Genomic DNA, 22636 nt, shown 5'->3' on the forward strand with positions numbered 1-22636 from the left:
TTACTTTTTACATCAAAAAGTTTTAAATTTTTGATATGCCTGTTTTGTCTACTTTTCTACTATATGTAGTTTTTATATAATTTGAAATGTCTTCAATTCTTTCTGGCCCTTTTGAAGACACACTCCATAAAACGGAACACAACTCTTCGTACTTTAATGTAATCTTCATTGTAGATTTATTAAATATGGTACTTAAAATCTGAGAAGTTTACTTATATACCAATTCTTGTCATTTCCGATACAGGTATTCCAAAGTAAAAAATTACGAATTGTCTACCTATTAACATTTAGGACTATATTACTATAACCTGTAATTCAGTCATTGATATTTCTTATTAGTGAATGAATCGAAATTATCATTACCTGTATATTTTTACCTACATGATCATAAACGAAACAGAACGAAATGATCGTCGAAAAAATTTAGGTAAAAAATAGTTATACATTTTTGAAAATTTAAGCATAATAGGACCTTTCAATTATAAGGATAAGCAAACAAATAGAAAATAGGTAAATATAAGATTTAAATATGTGCTGTCATACTTAATACTAAAATATGAAAAAGATGAAATTAAAGGACACAGGTTTAAATGAATATATTTTTGAATGTAATTGAGATATTGGCTTGAAATTTTTTGTAAAGTGTCGAGAATTTCCATATCTAACTAAAAAATGATATTAAGGGATAAATATGGACTAAATTGTTGTAGCTATCTGCGATCCTATTAAAATTTTGATATAAATCATAGTTTTAGAAATTAAACAAATATGTAATATATGACAAAATCTTTATTTATGAACAAAACTCAATGAAATTTTCAATGCTTGTTAAATTTGTCATTTCAAATAAGAATATGCAAAAAAAAATTGAAAAGGTCAAAGGGCATCCCGCAATTCCCAAAAATAGGAATGAAAATCCCAAAAATGGGATTTTTTACTTTTTTGCCCATAGGGTCCACATTTCTTTCAGGGCTGGGAAAATACTTTTGGAGTAAATAGAAAACATATTGAGGTTTCCAAAACTGCTTTCAGTTTTCTGATCCCAGCTTTGGGATTTTAGAACATGTCGCCCAAAGTTGATGTTTTGATAAAAAATAGGTCATATTCGGAAGGACGCAGTGGCAACATTTTCAAAAAATAGGACAAGTTTTTTACGCCAAAGCGTTCTGCGTAAAGATACCTTTTAGAAAACTATAAAATTGTTATATGTTCTTAATAAAAATTTTATTTTATTAATAAAAGAGTTAAGACACATTTTTGGCAAAAAAACGCCAAAAATCTAAAATTTTTTGAATTTTTAAATTAAAAAACGTATATTTTTGGATCTGTAAATGATATTGATCTGAAATTTTTTGTATATTATTGGAAATTTTGTTGTCTAACTAACAAGAAAAAATTGAGTCCATTTGGTCCAAAATTACGCCCGGTATTCAAAAAAAGGCGGACCAAGGTATGGTAAATTTTGTATCACTAAATTTTTAAATGCCTATAACTCGGATATTATAAGAGATAAGTAGTATATATGTTTTTTCAAGATCTCGTCGAGCGCTTTCACAAAATATAAAAATCTTTGTATTTGGGTGAAAAACAAAAAAATGGCACGAGTTTAAAAATTTTACATGTCGTAGGTACCCTACTTTGAGCCGCCACAGCGCCGTCCCTGGGGCATCTGCAGGGTTCATCTTCAAAACTTAAACTCGAATACTCCTTGGCTACGCTCACGCCAAATTTTATCCCGATCGGATCAGCCGTTTAGAAATGCCAGATTTATTTCCAAAAAATTTCCATTCTGCCCCACTGTGTGGTGGTGGAGGGTATAAAAAAACAAGTAAGAAAGTATAGTCGGGCGTGACCGACCATATGATACCCTACACCAGTTATGAATATTAAATGTGATTTATTTTTCATAATAAGGCATTTATATTCTATTACTTTGTTCCGATACATTTAAGCAATTTATGGATGAAAAACTAATTTTTTGAAAAAGGCTTTATATGAGGGCTAGGGGCAAATATGGACCAAGCCCGATAAAATTTTGTGAATATATTTATATTTACATAATATTTTTTGCTGAATTTCATCGCAATTTTTGTGTTTATAAGTTAATTTGGGACATTCAAGTAATTTTCTGAAGGGGACTTTGTATGGGAGCTGGGGTCAAATCTCTATGAAATTTGATACGATCATCAAGAAGCCCTTTTCGAGGGGTTCTGTTGTATGGGGGCTAGGTGAAATAATGGACCTATTTTAACCATTTTCAACAAGATTTCGATTTTAAACTAAACAACTAAAACAACGAGGAGAGTGTAAGTACTTTTTCCCTTTATATGATTAAGTGATTGCGTTTAATTTATATACTTTAACTTCATGGAAGCTTTTAGAAAAATTATAACGTCTGTTAAAATTGAAATAAAAAGAAATTAATAGATTGAAATGTTGCGAATTAATTTCACTTGTTTTATATTGCGCATTTTTGCGTAACAAAGTCTTGAGTCTTGTAAGAAATTATTGGATGACAAAAGTCCGCCTTTTCTGCAATTACTTAACAATAAAATGGCAAAAATGCGGAGGAAAGGAACTCATATTCGAAATGAAAACGCTACATGGCTTAATGGTGATATATGCTTTCAGATTATGAAAGCAGCTGGGAAAAGAAATTCTATGGCTGTCGGACGTCCAGAAATTTCGTTTTGTACTAAACAATACGGAAAAAGAAGAGCTGCAAACTAATTTATTAGTTTATGCAGCATCAACATCAGCTTGAAAGCAGGGAGACGCAGATTTGGCTACAGTTCTTAAAAAAAACTATAGCGAGTTCAAGAAGACCTTCCAAAATTAAAAAGTTCTGTGTTGGAAGCCCCCTTAACCCTATTTTACTTTCTGCAGATGAGGCTTTAACCATTTTTATTGAAAACAATTTTACACTACAAATCTGAATATTTAGCTACGGATTTGACAGCAGCACTATAAGCAAGTGTTTCATTATCCAAGTACATCAAATAATTCACATGCTTCTCTTCTGGTCACAGCACTTATACCATTGACACCTGTATCCCTCTTTGGAAAGCCAATTTGGAATAATCATACGCCACAGTCCACAAGATTTTGTCGGCCAATTTAGTTGGAATATGTTAAAGAAAAAAAGATTCAATTTTAAAAGAGGATTTCGATTTAAAAAATTAAATTGACATCTTGAAACACTTTCATGTTAATATTGGAAATGGAACAACAGTTGAAATATCATTTAAATTACATTTAACACTAATTGATGGGAAAGTTCTAAATGTTTTAACTGAGACTAAATCTAATCAAGCCTGTCCTTTATGCGGTGCTACATCAATGGACTTTATGAATATTACAGATTATAGATCTGAAAAATTTCGTGGAAAAGAGTCTAACTTTAAATTCGGACTGAGCCCTCTCCATTGCTGTTTTTTTTTTAGTTTTGAATTTATGCTACAAGTGTGAAGTACAAAAATGGTTTGAGACTGGTGGTCTCAAAGAGGAAAGAAAGTATCCAAAATACTTTTTGGGGGGAGCTGGGTCTTCGTGTAGATATGCCTAAAGTTGGTGGCTTTGCTAGCACAAAGCTCATAGAGCTTTCACCAGTTGTTTTGTTTTGTCAGATTTTAAGATTTCCAAAGTTTGAGCACGATTGAAAGATGTTAACAAAGTTTTGAAAATCTCGATTTTTTGTAAGTTTGGCGACTTTGCCGACTCATATCTCTAGAACGGTTTAACATATTTGCTCGTGTAATACATCAAATTGAAGCCGATACTATTTATAATATAAATATAAATAATAAACAAGTAAGAAAGTATAGTCGGGCGTGGCCGACCATATGATACCCTACACCAGTTATGAATATTTTATGTGATTTATTTTTCATACTAAAGCATTTATCTTCAATATTCCCTTGTTCCGATACATTTAAGCAATTTACGGATGACAAACTAATTTTCTGAAAGAGGCTTTATATGGGGGCTAGGGGCAAATATGGACCAAGCCCGATAAAATTTTGTGAATATATATATTTTTTCATAATATTTTATTGTGCTGAATTTCATCGCGATATTTGTGTTTATAAGTTAATTTGGGACATTCAAGTAATTTTCTGAAGGGGACTTTGTATGGGAGCTTGGGTCAAATGTGGCCCGATCTTTATGAAATTTGGCAGGGTCATCAAGACTTCTATAAAACTTAGTTGTGCCGTATTTTATCGGTATATATGTATATTTAACATAATTATGAGCTCAGAAGCCCTTTTGGGGGGGTCCTGTTCTATGGGGGCTAGGTGAAATAATGGACCGATTTTAACCATTTTCAATAGGCTTCGTCCTTAGGTCAAATAAAACATGCGTGCCAAATTTCATCCAATTATCTTGAAAATTGCGACCTGTACCTTGCGCAAAGGTTTACATGGACAGCCAGCCAGCCAGACGGACGGACGGACATAGCTTAATCGACTCAGAAAACGATTCTAAGCCGATTGGTATACTTTAAGGTGGGTCTAGGACGAATATTTTTGTATGTTACAAACATCAGCACAAATCCAATATACCCTCCCCACTAAAGTGGTGTAGGGTATAAAAAGTAGTACTGAATTCGAGATAATGAAGCCAATGTCCCTAAAACCGTGACTATTTACCCCTTAGTGCGAAAATGGAACCTGTTGTGAAAAAAACCCATTTTCCTTTTTATATTATCAATTATTGGAATGAAAACAATTATGCTCTTAAAAAATCAAGTATAATAAATTTATTTTTCATCTTATTCTCATTTATTCAAGTGACTGACATAATGTGGTTTTTGTTGCTCGTTCTTTGTAAGTAATTGGTTGTAATCTGTTATGATCTAGCTTGACTCCTCGCTCTGCCATATCGTTCACAACTTTCAAGTTGTTTACCATCTCTTGAACAACAGGTAAGCCTCACTTGTATTTAGGGCTAGGAGCCAGTTCTTTTTTAAGTTTGGGTCGCATATTTCTGGAGCACTTCTCATTTTCTTCTGCTTGATTTGTTAAGATTTTTGTGGCTCTTTACGGTATTATGCACTGTTGAGTCAAGCAATGCCAGGGCAACAAGTTTAGGACTATATTAATTTATTTTTCTTATATTTTTTGTGCTTTCGTATTTTAATTGGTTTTCAATGAGGTCTAGGTCTTGTTTTGCCGCTAAACACGTTCTGGGGGCATGAAGTGCTTCTCGGGCTTCTTGTTCTTGGGAAGTCAGCTTAAGCTGGTCACGGAAGAGTTGTATTTTCAGACAGTACCTATATAGGTTTTGCCATCCACCGGTCATGGTGTACTGGATCTGGAGATCTGAAGCTCACATCTTTTGCGTCAAGATGGCTAAAATATATCAATGCAAACTGTAACAGCTCTTAGTATTTCCACCTTAAATTTGTAGTATATTACAGGGTCGGAAAAATTGGTACAATTGTACTTTTTTGGTACAATTCAATCCCCAAAAGTACAATGGCACAGCACCTTTTAAGTGCTACTTTTAATTGACTCTTAAAGTATTTTTTACTAGACTTTAACTAGTCTAATGAATTTTCTATCGTCTGATCTATAAATTAGTCTAGGGACTAGACTCTTTAGAGTCTAATCTTAGGCTATTCTATTATCTAGTTTATAGACTACTCTACTACTACTGAATTTGCCTTTGGACTAATATATAAAATTCTAATCTATAGACTAGTCAATACTCTATTCTAATGTCTAACCTATATACTAGTCTATTGTCTACTCAATAGAGTAGTCTATTGTCTAGTTTATAGACTGCTCTATTGTGTAGTAAGGAGGCTATATACTGTCTAGTCTATGGACCAATCTGGTTACCAAATGGACTTGTTTATTGACTGGTCTAATGACTAATCTATGGGCTAATACAAATTAACTGTTAATTTTGAAAGTGCTTCATATTGATATAAAATTTACAGAAAAATTGATTTGGTACAAATGGAATCAAAAAACTACAATTCGTTAGCTTAGTACGCAAACGTAGCAAGTCCTATTTTGTAAATTTTATAGGAGAAGTAAAAAACTTTATAACTTTTCTTGTATTTCATATTTTTAAAATCTGTAGACGCAGTTTTCTTCTTAGATTTCTCCTTTTTTAATATCAGTTGTGAAACAATTTAAAAATAATGCAGTTGAATACTTATGCCGATTTTTTATGACTTAGCACTTTTTTTCTGAATTTTTATTTTGTTGCACATTTTTTTGAACTCTTTCCTTACATTCAGGTTCTATTTTGAAGATAATTTGATATAATTTGTCTTCCGGACGAAGTGTATAAAGTTTAGTAAGTGTAGATTCACGATTTCTCATGATCTCTTTGGAAAAAGATTAAACAGAAATAAATATGATGAGTAGCTAGTAAACGTGATCAAATTTGGACCAAGTTGTTTTTATGTATTCAAAAATTGTACACTAAAGAATGGCAGACATCGGACTTTATTTGATCCTAGCCATATAAGATCCCCTTCAGAAAATTAATATATTCATGAGCGTTAAGAATGCATTAAACATATCAGTAAAGCTTTGAAATTCTATATAAACAAAACTTTAATGAACTATAATCGCTACACTAATGTTTATGAGTATCGGTCCATATTTGACCATAGCTCCCATAAAAGTACCCTTTAAAAAATTACTCTAATCCCCATTTTCACAATGTCTAGTTATTTTTATACCCTCCAACACCATCAGTGGTGATAGAGGGTGTATATAACTTTGTCATTCCGTGTGTAACACCAAAAATTTTCATCTGAGACCCAACAAAGTATATATAGACTCATTCTGAGTCGATCTAGCTATGTCCGTCCGACTGTATAAAACATTCTCACGTTAACACGAAGCAACAAAAACTAACGAATTTCACCTAAAATATTTATTATTATCCTAGGCGGTTTGGTACTGAAAATGAGCAAAATCGGTTTACATCGGGAAAAGTTATGAATCAAAATTTAAAAGAATTCCGAAAAAATAAGCATTTTTTTACACATTCTGATGTAGTTTTCACGAAAACTATACAATATAATTGCATGAAAATCATCATACATTCGTTTCTACACGAGAGCTTAACTACTGCTGAAAATTGACGGTATCGGTCCACAATTTCATATACCTCCCATACAAAAGTACATATTCCCGGAAAATGAGTTTATAGTTAATAACATCCGTCAGAATGTTGATAGCTTCACAAAATGTTTAAAGTTAAAATCTTATATCAATAGAATTCATTCAGAGAAAAAATGATCAGGATCGGTCCATAATTGGTCATAGCTCCCATACAAGGTCTCCTCCTGAAAATCACTTAAAAATATATATCCATATAAAATTTGGTTCAAGAATTGCTCTTGTATACAGAAATATTACTGTGAAATTTTTTTCCGATCGGGCCATAATTGGTCGTAGCTCCCATACAAGGTCCCCTCCCGAAAATTACTTAAACGCACATAACTCATTATTAAATTCAGATATCCATATAAAATGTGGTACAAGTATTGCTCTTATATACAGAAATATTACTGAAAAATTTGTTTCCGATCGGTCCTTAATTGGTCATAGCTCCCATACAAAGTTCCCTCCCGAAAATTATTTAAACGCTCATAACTTATTACTAAATTAAGATATTCATATCAAATTTGGTACAAGTATTGCTCTTATATACAGAAATGTTACTCATTACTATATTACCATATACAATTTGGTACAAGTATCGCACTTATATACAAAAAAGTTACTGTAAAATTTTTTTCCGATCGGTCTATAATTGATCATATCTCCCATACTAGGTCCTGCCCCGAAAATCACTTTAACCGTATTTAACTAGTTGCATTAGTGTGGGAAACTTTTTATTTTTGTGTATGAGAAAAAAAGAAATATCTCTTTCTCTCACACACAAAATCAGAAGTTTCCCAAAAAAAGTTTTCCTGTGTGAACCGGCACTTATCAATTTTTGTGTAGAACAATATTATATATACTCTGAATTTCCTTAAATCTTTTACACACATGCATACATGCAAATTATTAAATATCGCTAAAGCATATCTTACCCAACAAACCAAAAGGCTTTAAAATTCGTTTATAACAAACTTACTACTATAAGCGTTAGGTTTGCAAAACTATTATGATAATTATAGTAAAAGGCTTGTTAACAATTATTTTATCAAGAAAATTGAACCCTTGTGATAATATTCCTAGTTGCAGTTTACAACAAGCTTAGAAGCGCAATTATGAAATAAGCTTACTGAAAAATAGTTTTTGAAACATGATTGAAGTAAGCTTATTTTCGTAACATTTTTATAAGCTTATTAATTCAATTAAAATAATATTTTTTTTTTGTTTCATACATATTTTTTATTTTTCATTACTTTATTGATATTTTTCAATTATACTTTTTACAATTTTGCACATTTCTATATTTTACGTATTAGTCTATTATTGGTACCTAAATGGACTTGTTTATACTTTTTATGAACTCGTCCTCCCTCAATCCTATAGAAAATAAAAAAGCACATTGTTTTATTATGTGGCATCTTTTATATATTAATTAAATTACCTTTTTTAAACACAAATTTTATATTACTTTATTTTATAAAATTACACTCTTAAACACTTAAAAACACTGCCTTTGCCAAACTAAACAAGAAGACTGAAATGAAGAAGAATAATAATAAGAAAAACACGCAATAAAATAACGGGATATCTTATACGAAAACAATTACAAAACTATTGTGATCATTAGTCTTTTACAATCACATTTGTCAAACTTGTTATCCTAACTAAGTGTGCAGCAAGTATTATTGCAAATATTGTTGCTATACGAAGCATTTTTTAAGCATTATTTTAAAAGTATTCATAATTTCCATTAAAATAAACCTATCATAAGTACACAGAAAAAATTAATTTTAAAAAATTTTCAATTAAACGATTAATCAAAAATTTTAAATGGGTTCAATTCATTTTGTATTTGATTCATAAAAATGTATAATCAAATACGTATTTAACAACAACAAAAATAGAAAAAAATAAAAATTTTGTGTACGAAATCAATTATAAGTAGTAATTGAATATACAATTTTTGTTAAAGGTTGAACTTCAAAAAATAAAATAATTGAAAACGAGGTTTTGGTAATTAAAATCGTTTTTCAGTTTTTTCTGTGTATCCTTATGAAATGTTGTAGAAAATTCTTTATTATAAGTTTATTTTAAAATGTAGTTATATTTTGATTATGGCTTGGTTTGTTGGGTAGGGCGCTATAAAAATATAAACGAATATGGCGTTTGTAATGTTCAATAAATCTTGCAATTGTAACAGATTTAAGCTGTCTAACTCTTGGGGTTTTTCTATTTAAGACATGAGAAAACTTATTTCTACAAATATTTGATCAATTAAAACAGTATTAATATACTTTTATATTTAGCTGTTGGAGGGTATTTAAGATTCGGCTCAGCCGAATATAGCACTCTAACTTGTTTAATTTAAGATATATTGACAGTTCTCATAGAAAATTTGTCTTAACTGGAAGAATAAGAATAGTTAAACGTTAACTAGAGGTGGTGAAAATGGGGGTAAAGTTTATAACAGTTTTTAAAATACCTGAATAGTGACATCCGAAACAAGATTTATGGGACCCAAAATCTATTTACAACAATTTATGAGGATAGGACAATGTTTGAACCTACCCACAACGATTTTAAAGAGCACAACTTGCTTAAAATAGCAGTTTAGCGATGCAATTCAACGTTAACAAGTTTTATAGAAACCAAAATTTCTTTACTAACTACTATGAAATTCGGTCCATAATTTACGCTATTCTCTATATCATCCCTCTTAAAAAATCAGTTTTTTGGTAATATTTACTTGTTTTATTTTATTTTAAAAAGTATTCCATGATTTCTTACTCAATCGAATCGATTTTACAAACTACAACTATTTTCTAGACGTTGATGTAGAAAATGTTTGATATTTCTTTTTACATGACTAATTAATGCGTTTATCATAGCAAATATAATATTTACTATTTCTTTTTATTTCTTTAAAAAAAAACAGAACTAAAGTACCGTTTTATTTTTCTTTTGTATGTATACAATATGAAAAGATGAATCTTTTCGTTTCAGTTTAAAGTTGATCTTTTGTAAGTGAAGTTGTGTTTTGTTAAAAAAGTTATTTTATTGTAAAAATTTAAAATAATTGTGGTCATCTAAATGGCAGAAACGGATTTAAAAATTGGGGTTAATTTACTTCATACATTCTAGTTTTAATACTGACAATTTCCTCTTGTTTGTTTACAGGATCTGTAAAGGAAGGTGGCCGAAAGTTTCAAAAGAAAATAAAAATTCATTTCATTTAACTTCATTAAAATTGTTTAATTATATGATGATAATTTTTAAATAAACTTGCATCATTTTAAAATAAATATAAAAATATATATTTTTTTTCTATAACAAAATCGGAAGACATGGTACTTTAACTTACAAATACAAATAGGATTGTAATCTACATACATTACATTCTTATTTGCGAGCGTTTATAGGCGTCTCAATAACTTCGCTTAGAACTCCACACATTATGTAAGTGAAATTTTAATTTCCCAGCAAAAAAAAGCGAGGAAAAAGAAGTAGAATTTTCACCACAAATAACATACTTGAAGTACTTCCAATTTTGGTGAAAAACCTATGAATTTTACATTAGCGTGTCATTGGAGGGATGTTGTTAGGGTTGCCAGACTGGCTGGACTTGGCTGGATTGTCCAGCTTTTTTGATGCTTGTCCAGTTTCAAGCTAAAATTTAATTTGTCCAGCTAAATAGAATTTTTTTAGCACACTGCAATAATTTTTATGTACATTTTATGTTCATTTGATTGTACATTTGTTATACAACTAAGTTATGATTTCCCTCTTCTATCATCATGTCTCAACACTTGAACAGCTGATGTCGTAATAAATATTAGGTCTGTTCGCGTACTCGATAATTTGTAACAATTTGCAACAATTGTTACTGGATTCCGTTCGCGTTCGAGCGAATTATTAACAGTTCGTTGATAGAGAATTTTTTGATTTTACTATATATTTTTTCCCCAGTAAAAAATATCCAACTTATATTCACAACATATGTTTGTTTTATGAATATGTAAACAAACCAAAGAAATCGAAAATTTGGTAAATTTTAAGTTTTTTGAAAGAAATATATAAATTAATAACACGCGAATTTTAAAAAATTATTTGTAATTAGATTTATTTTAATTTTATTTATCATAAATTAGTTTTTAAAAGAGTTTATTTGTTGTGAAAAATCATAACAAATATTGTCAATCTGGCGTTTTTAAACCAATTTAGTTTGTCTTTCTCTTAGCGATTTTGTGTAAATTTTTATTTTAATATGTTTGTATCATAAAGTTTTAAAACAATAATATATTTTTAATGATACTACATATTTTGTTAACTTTAAATATCCATTTATTTATAAGAAAAATCAAAGTTTCAATTATTTGTTTTTTTGAGATTTCAGCAAAAGGGCATTACTAATCTTTGTTTATAAACAAAAACTTGCACATTTTTTAAAAAATTGGCTCTCTATCATAAAGTTACTGGATATTTCTTACAGGAAAGTACGCGAAAAGACATATTATTGCGAGCGATAGTCAATTTCCTTACGTACAGCTTACGTACTTATGATTTTTAAAATTTAAAACTTCAAAAATGGAGCTTTTTCACATCTTTTGCTCTTAAAAACTAAGTTAACGAAGTGATCAGGGGAAAACTAAAAATATATTCGTACTATATGGACTATAACAAAACGGAATTGGTATATGAGAACCCCTGCATTTTTTTGGTGTCTCACTGTGAAATTATTTACACAAAACCAAAATTAACATTTTCTCGGTATTTTTTTATGTCCAGCTTTTTTTGTTTTGTCCAGCTTTTTAAAACCCGATGTCCAGCTTTTGCGAATCGGAATCTGGCAACCCTAGATGTTGTTCATTTTTGACAACTTTGAACTACATCTAATCTTATTCATAGATGCAGTAAAAATCCGATATTTGGATGTCAAAAATAAACCACATTCTTTCAATGACACGCTTATGTAAATTTCATTGGTTTTTCACCAAAAATTGATGTACTTCGAATATGTTATTTGTAGTGACTTTTCAACATCTCTTTCCTCACTTTTAACTCGGTTTTTATTTGTAAGGAAATATTTAGTTTATAGAAGCGAAAAATATGCAATCACATTTTTAGATGTGATTAAGATGTCGTTTGTAAAGTATGACATCAATTATTTTTTGCTGGGTTGTCTTAATGATACTGTGGCTCACATTCTAAGCGATATCACATCGATGAGGCAACGTAGGACACTTTTATGTTAAATCTAAGTGGAAGAATAAGTGAAAACATCACCACTGACTGCCACGAAATATCTCTTAGATAAGCGAGTACATAATGTGTATTTTTACCGCTGGGATTCTGCATTAAAATCTCAATTTCTATAAGAAGTGGACTTGTTACGTTAAGGGCCCTTCTGACGATCACACTTTACACTTTACGTACGACAAGTCTAATGAAAAAGTAAAATAAAATTCGATCCGTATGACAAAAAAGAGATTAAAAGTCATATGATTTATATATTTTGTGTTTACACGATTAGTATAAAACAACAACAAAGTAAGATGGAAACAGCTGTTTACCTTTTTGTATGTGTTTACATAAAAATACATCCCTGATCTAATGCGACTTGCTTGTTTTTTTAATCATTTCAAAAAATGGAAGAGAGCCATACGACTGTCAGATTGTCCATCCGTATTTTCTCTCAATATGTGATGATTTCATTACATATTGCGTTTAGACGATCCCATCCGTACTCTTCTACACGAAATTTTGGCTAACGAATTGTTAATGCTGTTTTGTTCAATTTGAAAATTCTATTTTCCAACCCTGTTTAATTATATATACTAAAATGGCATATTCTTATGGATTTAAAAACGCTAAACAGGCATTACTCTTCGTCGCCGCCAACGTTTATAAAATGCGACGGCGTTCGTTTACTTTATGTATGACTTTTATCTTCTAGATTGTAAACAAATAAAGGTAGTTTATCAGAGACTTGCGCCGATTCAGCTTAAGCCGACTAAGCCTAGCCGCCGAACGAAATGTCAAAGCCGCCGTCGCCAAAAATTTTTCAGCTTAATACGGCTTGAAAATTTCGCCATATTTTGTACAATTTACAGAATACTTTCGCTAAATTTGTGGAATTTTACAATATAAAATTAATTTGTTTTCATTTAAGCAAGTTTTCTTTTATTTAATAATAAGCCGCTCATTGAAATTTGGCCGGTGTAGAACTTTGCTAAACGTTCGATGTATATGCTTCGCCTCAGATATTTCGTGTTTTCGCGCCCAATTCGGGTCGCTGCTTTGACTTCAAACCAGCTTCGTTGACGTCAACGGAGCTACACCTTTTTACATTGCTGGTATGTCATACCGTAAAGGGCTAGGGTATCGAACATGTGTATTTCAAATGGGAAGTGCAGTTGATGTCAATTCTGCCGACTGCGAAAAGAAATTCTGCTAGAATTTTTCGCGCCAAACTGTTTTCTGCATTTTTTATTTGCCAAAAAAAATCTGTTGTTGTGTGTGTGCGAAAATCTAAAATGACAGAAATGATATTCTTTAAATAAAAAAATATTTTTTTACTAAAAATTAATAAGATTGTATGCTATACTACTATACCGAGGGTCATTGTACAAAGAAACAGCAAGTGTTGGGTTGAATTTAGTGAAATTGTTAATAATTATATGGGTTTGTTTGTTGCAGTGCTCCTTAATTATACCCCCTTGACACTACTCCTATGGGGATTTGAAAAAAAAATTTTGCGTGGGGGTACCTACAATGTGCCTTTTTGAGGGGGTACAATATCTGCTGCCCAGCAGTCCTGACTGCCTTGCTCGTGGGCGTACCCTAATAATTTCATGTTGCTTGTTAGTAAACTAAGGTTAGTAGTTTTTATTTTGTTTAAGTTAGTTTATTAGTTTCTAACTACAGAGATGTAATTTGGCTCATTGGCCTATTTGATTAGGGTTCCACCATAAGAGTATGCGAGTGGTCAGCTCGCAGTGGAAACACCAACCTGGGAAGGGCCTAGAGTCATGTGGTGGAGTTAAGCCACAACCTTTCCCAAACTCAAATAGCTGAAAGAAAGAAGAAAAGAAACAAATTAGTATTAGAAATCTTGTGATAATGAAACGATACAGTTTTACCAGTATTCCTGAAACGAAAAAAAAAAACTTAATATCTAAAAATTACAATGATTTCAATAAATACTTACCTCAGTTTACATGTTGTCTGCTTCTTTGTTTTAATTAATTAATGCAATTTGTGTCAAGTTCTCACATGTATTGAATTCGCCTCGAACATCTGTAGTAAAAAGGGTTGCCAGATGTGAGATTATGAGAGTGGTCAGACACAGTGTGAGAGAAATGTGTACGTAGGATTTTATGAATGAATATGAATGTTGATAGTTCGTTAAGTTCAAATAAAGCTATTCAATGTTTAGATACAAATTGTGGAAGAATTAGAAAAGGATGGTTGTGTTATGAAATGTCAGAATGTGATGACTATAGGATTTAAAGGAGCATAAATATAATAGGCCCAATTGGAATAGAAATTCTTGGAACCTATAGAGTATAAATATAAGTTTCTGCTCGGCCATCTTAAAGAGATAGAAGAAAATAAGCAGCCCAGACGGTATACATATATATTTTTTCAAATTTAAACAAAATAATATAAACAAAAAAGTGCAATTTAAATAACAAAAATACAAAAAAAAAATATAAGAACGAAGATTTAAAGTTATCTATTTGAAATAAACTTATCGAAGAATAAAAGGTAATATAGAGTGTCTTAGCCTAATTAATATTAGTGTGCTGATTAAGTTTATTACTTATAGCAGTTTCGATTCTGTGATAGGAAACTAAGGAAATCCCTGCAATACTTAATCAACATAAGGCAATTAAACTTCTTAGTCCCCCAGAACTGGAGCAGGGCCAGAACAAAATACGGGGACTACAAAATTTTTTTTTGGGAGAAGGCACAAAGCTCAACAACTGCCCAACAAATTATATTTGAATAAATTATTACATCATCAACGGAAAAACCATTCGGAACAGGGAAGTGCTTACTGTTAAGAAAAACAACAGAATAGTCTTTTATCTCTAATTAGTTTGATATCCCTAATATATAAGTCTTATTTAACATCTCTAGTTTAAGTTTGTTAGTTTTAGTTATATTTTTTTTTATTTTGTTTTTTTTTTTGTGTGTTAATACTATTTATTAGGCATCCTTGATCTTCGATAAATACCTTACGTTTCGTACATAACATTTGTTAAACATCTCCCTGATAGTTTTCTCATCGAACCGAGTAGTGAAATTTTGAGCCAGGCTTAAAGTAGCCAGAAAAAAAAATCGTTTAAGTGAGCTCTCTTAGGCTGATAGTAGTGTTGTATAAATGAGTGAATTCCCAAACCAATTGTTGGGGCATAATTAGATGAGGAAACCAATATACATATAAAGGGAATTTATTTGTTTTATAACTTGTAATTTTGTGTCCGTTTTAGTTTGGTATTTGTTGAGGCAGGGAAATATTATTGAGGAATCAGAGTTGCCATTTATTTTTGTAATAGATATAAAAGCTAAATTTGTTTTTTTTTATAGAGTTTTGTATAATTTGTTCAGGTTTTATATCCTAAGCAATAGTTATAATAAATATGTTATGAATTAAGTGAATTAGAAAAAAGAGAAAAATGCTGGAATAATCTCATTTAACAGAGTGGTTTATTAAAGGTAAGTGGTGTGGTAAAGGATTTTGAAGGGATCCCCGTAAATGTTATAGGTATGGGAGATTATGGAAGGGATAGGGCAGAATGGAGTGAACATCTAACTCCACTTCATAGGTGTTTCATTTGATATTAGTGAACAGATTCATAGAACATTTATTGTGACAGTTCTTTGGGCCATGACGAAGGGAGGTTCTCACACCGAGAGTAAGAATCATGTACGTGAGCTGGTCGGCACCTAATTCGTTATGGTGCTTTTGGGGACTCGTAACAATATGGCGCCCAAACGGAAAGCAATATCCTTAAATAGTAAGAATAGTGTGTAGCGACATCAAAACACATAGCAATAGACCAATAGTTTAAAATCACAATAGCCAATGAATATTACCATAAATCTCGAAGGAAATTAATTTCAATAATTTTAAGTAACCATTTTGGAGAATTGGAAAATCCAAAAGTTTGTTGTACTTAAAGGTTGAGAATGGTTCCTGCGGCATATAAGTAAATTCTTGATTTTCAGAGTGGTAAATAAAGTTCATAATAGTTGCACAAATTAAAGCCAACTTTATTCGTACAAATTACCACTAAAATTCTTCTTAAGAAAAGTTATTTTTGTTTTAGTTTGTCACCACAATGAACCTAATCTGATAGCCCCTCAGGATAAATATCCTGAAGTGAAGTACCAGAATAATTTCTTTGTGATCCTTTGAAAGTCTATACATTAAGACTTGTCAATGTTCAAACTTTAAAGTTCATAGTTTTTTTTTTAATGACTGGGAACACCTAAGTGAAGTAGATCTCGAAAGAGATATATATTAATGAGATATACACACCACTACCAACAATAACCACTCGCAAATTAAAATTCTGAAAGTAAATAAATATTGAATCTGAAACGATTTAGGAAATTTAAATAATTCTCTAAATTACTGGAAATTGTTTTGATTATTGTCATTAGGTATATACACATATATTTTTTTTAATTATAACGTGTAGTTTATTTTGTTTAGATTTTTTTTTCTTTGTTAGGAAATTTTTTAATTTTAGTAAATTAAGTAGTTTAAAAATTATTTTTTTGTTGCAAATTGCGTTAATTTCGGTTAGATATTTGTATACATACATTTCGTTATTGTTTTTTTAGTAATACTGTACAATATATATTTATATGTTTTTGGCGTTAGTTAATAGTCTACTTTTGTTTTGTATGCTGATAAGTTCAAGGCATGAATTTTAACACTAGAAATCAAACCAGAAGATACATTAGACAGAGTGAAATAGAATCGAGTACATCCATTAGAATACAAAATAATAGAAAACGGAATAGAAATCCAGATTTTGATTTGAATAGATCCACCATCCATACCGAACCTAAACAAAGAAAAACATATATAATGAATACATCAGGTAATCCGAATTCCAATGGGGGTACTGTATCGCAGATCACTGACCTTTCAGGAACAATAATAGCAGGAGCCCCGGGGGAGGCAGTAGTTTCAAATCCGGCAATTAATGTTGAGGGCAATGATGAGGGGTTGGCACCAGGTGTTAGAAACTTGGTCGTAGATGAAGCCATGATGGTACAAAGATCTCTAGAGGATAAAGTCCGGAAGATGGTGCAGGACGAGATGGTAGACATAAAAAAAAACATCGGTGATTTAGCCAAGGCTGTTGAGAATCTCTCCCGTGTGGTTGCCTCAAATCAAACGGGTAGTACTCCCAATAATTTTCCCATCAACAATAACCATATTCGCAATGTAGTAAACGGTCATAGTGCGGATGTCTACAATAACAATAGTAATTTGAATACAAACGTCAATGCAGAAAACACAAATATGCGCATACCTGATCGTTATTCATCTCGAACACCCAATCCTTCTGGTTTTAATTTCCAATTCTCTGCTAATCAGCCTGCAAATTGTCCATCGAGAAAGGAGAATAATGCCGGACCTGGAAATCAAGACATATTTGATTTCAGACAGATTAGAATTGATAAATTAGGTATTGTTTTTGATAACAAATCTATTAGTATTGATGATTTTATATTTAGATTGGAACATTTGAGAGCCCATTATAATATCCCCGAGAGAGAAGTTGTTCGTGATTTTCATTTATTAGTTTCAGATTCGGTAAAGGATTGGTATTGGGCTTTCATAGGAATGCATGGAATGACAGAATGGCCAGTTCTTCGCTTAGCCTTATTATCACAATATCAAAAACCAAGGTCAAATTTTGAAGTTATGAGAGATTTAGTGGAAAGAAAACAGGATAATTCTGAAACGATAGATGATTATTTTCATGTAATGAATAAGCTGAGGTCAAAATTGACACAGCCTATACCAGAATATGATATGATAAAAATTTTGAAACGAAACCTTAATCTAAATGTAGCGAGAATAGTTTACCCCATATCTGTGTCGTCAGTAGAGCAGTTGCGCATTGAGTGCAACGAAGCGGAAAGAAATTTCCCGAGAAAAGAATTTAGAAACTCTATGCCAACTACACGAACGTCTAGGCAAGTTAATGAACTATATTATGATGATGCTGAAGATAATGATGGCACAAATCGTCCTGAAATAGTTGACTTAGAGGCGTTGCACTTTGGGCAACAACAACAACAAAAGCAACCGGTAATTTGCTGGAATTGCAAAGCTTCTGGTCATGTATTCATGGAATGTCCAGTTGAGCAACGAGCTCTATTTTGTTATAAATGCGGAAAACCTAATGTTACTACGCCAAAATGCCCATTTTGTCAGCAAAAAAACTTGATGAACGGCGTGGGAACAACAGGGGACCTTCGTCACAGGGAGAACCCTGTAGCACCCAGAAACTAAGTGAATCTAGGAAAAAAGGCAACATAGTAGCACAAAATATTATCAATGCGAACGATAGTAAATACATACCACAAATGCGACATTATCTTCCTTTAGAAATTAGACTACAAAATTATGACAGAGTTAAGGCGAGAATTTTTGGACCGAAAATGGTGTCGGAACGAATATTGAAACTTCGCCGGAAATTTAAAGAGCGTAAACGAATCAGAAGATTTGTAGTAGATTCTGTAAAAAGAGCTGATAGAAATATGAATGATCCCAGAGTTTTTGTAGAAGTTAGGATAAAAGGTTCATTGAAGAAAGGATTATTGGATTCAGGAGCCTCCGTTAGTATTTTAGGAAAAGGTTGTAGAGAGTTTGTAGAGGAAAACGAAATCCACATATACCCAATGTTGACCAATGTGAAAACTGCCAGCGGTCAACAACATAGTATAATAGGAAAAGTAAAAATATTCATAACGTACAAAGAGCAACAACACGAAATGTTATTGTATCTTTGCCCGGAATTGGAACAAACTTTATACTTAGGAATAGATTTTTGGAGAGCATTTGGATTGGCTCCTGATGTTGTAGGAATAGATGAGCTAGATATTAGTAAATTACAGGAAGACTTTAGTGATTCCAAGAGGGAATATAGGATGAAACCACATGATCTGACAGTTGAGCAACAAGCAAATTTAGATAAAGTAGTAAAACTTTTCGATACTTTTGAGGAAAAGGGACTGGGACTTACATCAATGGAAGAGCATAGTATAAAATTAGTGGAAGGCGCTGTTCCAGTAAAGGATCGCTACTATCCTATATCCCCAGCTGTCCAAGAGATCACTTACGCAGAAATTGATAATATGTTGAGACTTAATGTAATTGAATTGAGCGATAGTCCGTGGAGTAATAGAACAACAGTAGTGAGAAAACCCGGAAAAAATCGTTTATGTTTAGATGCTAGGAAGTTAAATAAACTCACAATAAAGGACGCCTACCCATTACAAAATATAGACGGAATCTTGAGTAGGATAGACGAGACCTATTTTATAAGCAGCGTGGATCTCAAGTATGCCTTCTGGCAAATTAAACTCGATGATCAAAGCAAGCAATATACCGCATTTACCGTAGCTGGCCGCCCATTATATCAATTCAGAGTAATGCCATTCGGCTTATGTAATGCGGCTCAAAGACTGTGCAGGTTAATGGACAAGGTGATACCCCAGAGTTTAAAAGACAACGTATTCATATACTTGGACGATTTGTTGGTTATATCAAGTACTTTTGAGGAACATTTAAGATTGTTATCTGAGGTCGCGAATTGTCTCAAGGAAGCTAATCTCACTATTGGACTTAATAAATCTCAATTTTGTTTTCGGGAGCTTAAATATCTAGGTTTTATCGTAGGTGGTGGTATGTTAAAAACTGACCCCGGAAAGGTGGAAGCGATCAAAAACATTAAATTACCCAAGACTACAAGAGAGGTCAGAAGTTTTCTAGGTACCGCAGGGTGGTATAGGCGGTTTATACGCGACTTTGCTACTATTTCAGCCCCTTTGACTGACACATTAAAAAAGTCTAAGAAATTCGTTATGACTCCAGAGGCGGTCGAGGCTTTTGAAAAACTAAAAAGAGCGCTGACTTCGGCTCCGGTGCTGAGGCATCCAAACTTTTCGAAAAGATTTTATGTCCAATGTGACGCCTCTGATTATGGTGTAGGTGCAGTATTATTTCAGTTAAACGAAAAAGAAGAAGAGCATCCTATTGCATTTTACTCTCAGAAGCTGAATTCTTGTCAAAAGAATTACAGCGTTACAGAGAAAGAGTGTTTGGCAGCAGTGTTAGCTATTCGAAAATTCAGACCATATGTAGAAATGATGCCATTTACTGTCATAACAGATCACGCCAGCTTGAAATGGCTTATGACATTAAAAGATCTTAGTGGACGATTGGCAAGATGGTCTTTACAATTACAAGCTTATGATTTCGAGATAAAACACCGAAAGGGATCGGATAACGTTGTAGCTGACATGTTGTCTAGGGCACCGCGTGAAATGGTAGTGAATGAGATAAATAAGGATGAAATGCTAGATTTTGAGACCACAGAATTCGAAAGTGAAACATACCGGAATCTTATTACTGAAATTACAGAAAATATGGAAAAATTGCCTGATCTCAAGGTCATTGATGGCATGGTTTTCAAGAGAACTAAATATAATCAAGAACTTGGTGATGAATACAAATGGAAATTGTGGATTCCCGAGAACATAACCATGGCTATTGTAGAAAAAGCTCATGCTCCAAATAACGTAGCGCATGGAGGTATTACGAAAACTTTAGAAAGAGTGAAGAGGTATTTCTACTGGCCGAAGATGACTAGTCAGATAAAAACGTATGTTTCAAATTGTCAAATTTGCAAGGAGACTAAGCCTGCAAATCGCAATTTAATGCCAGGAATTGGGGAAGAAGTTGTAACAGAGAGACCATTCCAAAAACTTTACATAGATTTTCTCGGAAAGTATCCTAGGTCGAAAAATGGAAATTGTTTTATATTCATAGTAGTAGATCATTTTTCAAAATTTATATTTTTAAAGGCTATGAAAGAAGCGACCACAAATAACGTTATTCAGTTTCTGGTAACCGAGATCTTTCATAAATTCGGTGTTCCAGAAGTTATCCATAGCGATAATGGGGCCCAGTTTGTATCAAATCGTTTAGGAACATGATAGCAACATATAAAATTAACCATATAAAAACAGCCTTTTATGCCCCTCAATCTAATGCTTCAGAAAGGGTGAATCAATCGGTTTTGGCTGCAATTAGACAATATCTAGATGATGATCATAGAGATTGGGATTTATATTTATCTGAAATTGAATGTGCCTTAAGAACATCCATTCATTCTGCGACTGGTGTTTCCCCATTCTTCGCGCTATTTGGGTTTCACATGTTCTCGAGTGGCGCTGACTACAAATTAGCTCGAAAACTTTCGTCATTAAGCGATCATGAAATTCTAAATTTTGATAGGAATGAAAAACTCGAAATTATCCGGGAAAACATTAGGAAAAATATGCATGATGCCTATGAGAAATCTGCTAAAAGATATAACCAAAGGGCTAGAATTGTAAAGTTTATACCAGGTCAAGAAGTTTATAGACGGAACACGGTATTGAGTGACTTTAAGAAGAATATAAATGCAAAATTTTGCAAAAAGTTCATAAAATGCCGAATTTTGAAACCCATTGGTAATAACATGTATGAGTTAGAATCTATGAGTGGAAAACCGATAGGGGTGTTTCACGCAAAAGATATTAAAGTTTAAATGTGCAATAATATGGTTTTAGAAGCTGTGGTAGAATCTGTGATAAACAACGTGCAATATTAGGACATAGGAAACAATATATTTTTAATATTTATATAATAATTTTTTTTAGTGTTTTTCGTTTCGTCCTAATAATTGTAACAATATGTCCAAATTTTTATGTATAGATTCTAAAATTATGTTTTGCATTCATGTGTTTTGATTCATATACATGTACTTACCATAAAGTAGGGAACTTCGTGCAATAACAAATAGTATTAAGTTTGTTTGGCTTCAGAAAAGTCTCCTTGCCAGTGAAATCTATAAATTGGAAAACAAAACACCAAGTAACTTCATTATAGTAAATTCTATAATCTCAAATACTTCCCTAAAACAGTTGGAATCTATTAAGTAGCATCTACCTATTGAAAAGAACCCCTATTCATGGTTAAAAACAGCCAATCCGAACCGAATCTGAAAATAAAATGATGAAAATAACCATCAATTAATGGTCTACAGCGAACAACGTTAGATTTTTTTTGTATTAAAATTTATAAATGTAGGCCCGGCTGAGGATCTCAGGGTGTGGGAGTTCCCCACGTCAACTCATATGAGTTTCTCATATGGCACTGGCACACCGTTCTTATCTACGGAAATCTTGATAAGCCCGGAGTTTTG

At 32.1% G+C, this 22636-nt stretch overlaps 1 long non-coding RNA gene across 2 annotated transcripts; it reads right to left on the reverse strand.

Moving 5' to 3' along the window:
• Positions 1 to 13298: 13298 nt before the first annotated feature.
• LOC119604539 lies at positions 13299 to 14424 on the reverse strand. 2 transcript variants are annotated; one of them, XR_005231524.1, is made up of 3 exons: positions 14338 to 14424; positions 13743 to 14277; positions 13299 to 13658 (listed from the first exon to the last, which is right to left on the reverse strand). It is a non-coding gene; the product is annotated as an uncharacterized LOC119604539 (long non-coding RNA). The 2 variants fall into 2 exon arrangements; XR_005231523.1 differs by having other exon boundaries at positions 13743 to 14200; positions 14338 to 14395.
• Positions 14425 to 22636: the final 8212 nt, after the last annotated feature.

This window comes from Lucilia sericata, unplaced genomic scaffold, assembly GCF_015586225.1.
Source record: "Lucilia sericata isolate MDLA Ls3-8-SP2 unplaced genomic scaffold, ASM1558622v1 Contig000013F_arrow, whole genome shotgun sequence".
Lineage (NCBI taxonomy): Eukaryota > Metazoa > Arthropoda > Insecta > Diptera > Calliphoridae > Lucilia > Lucilia sericata.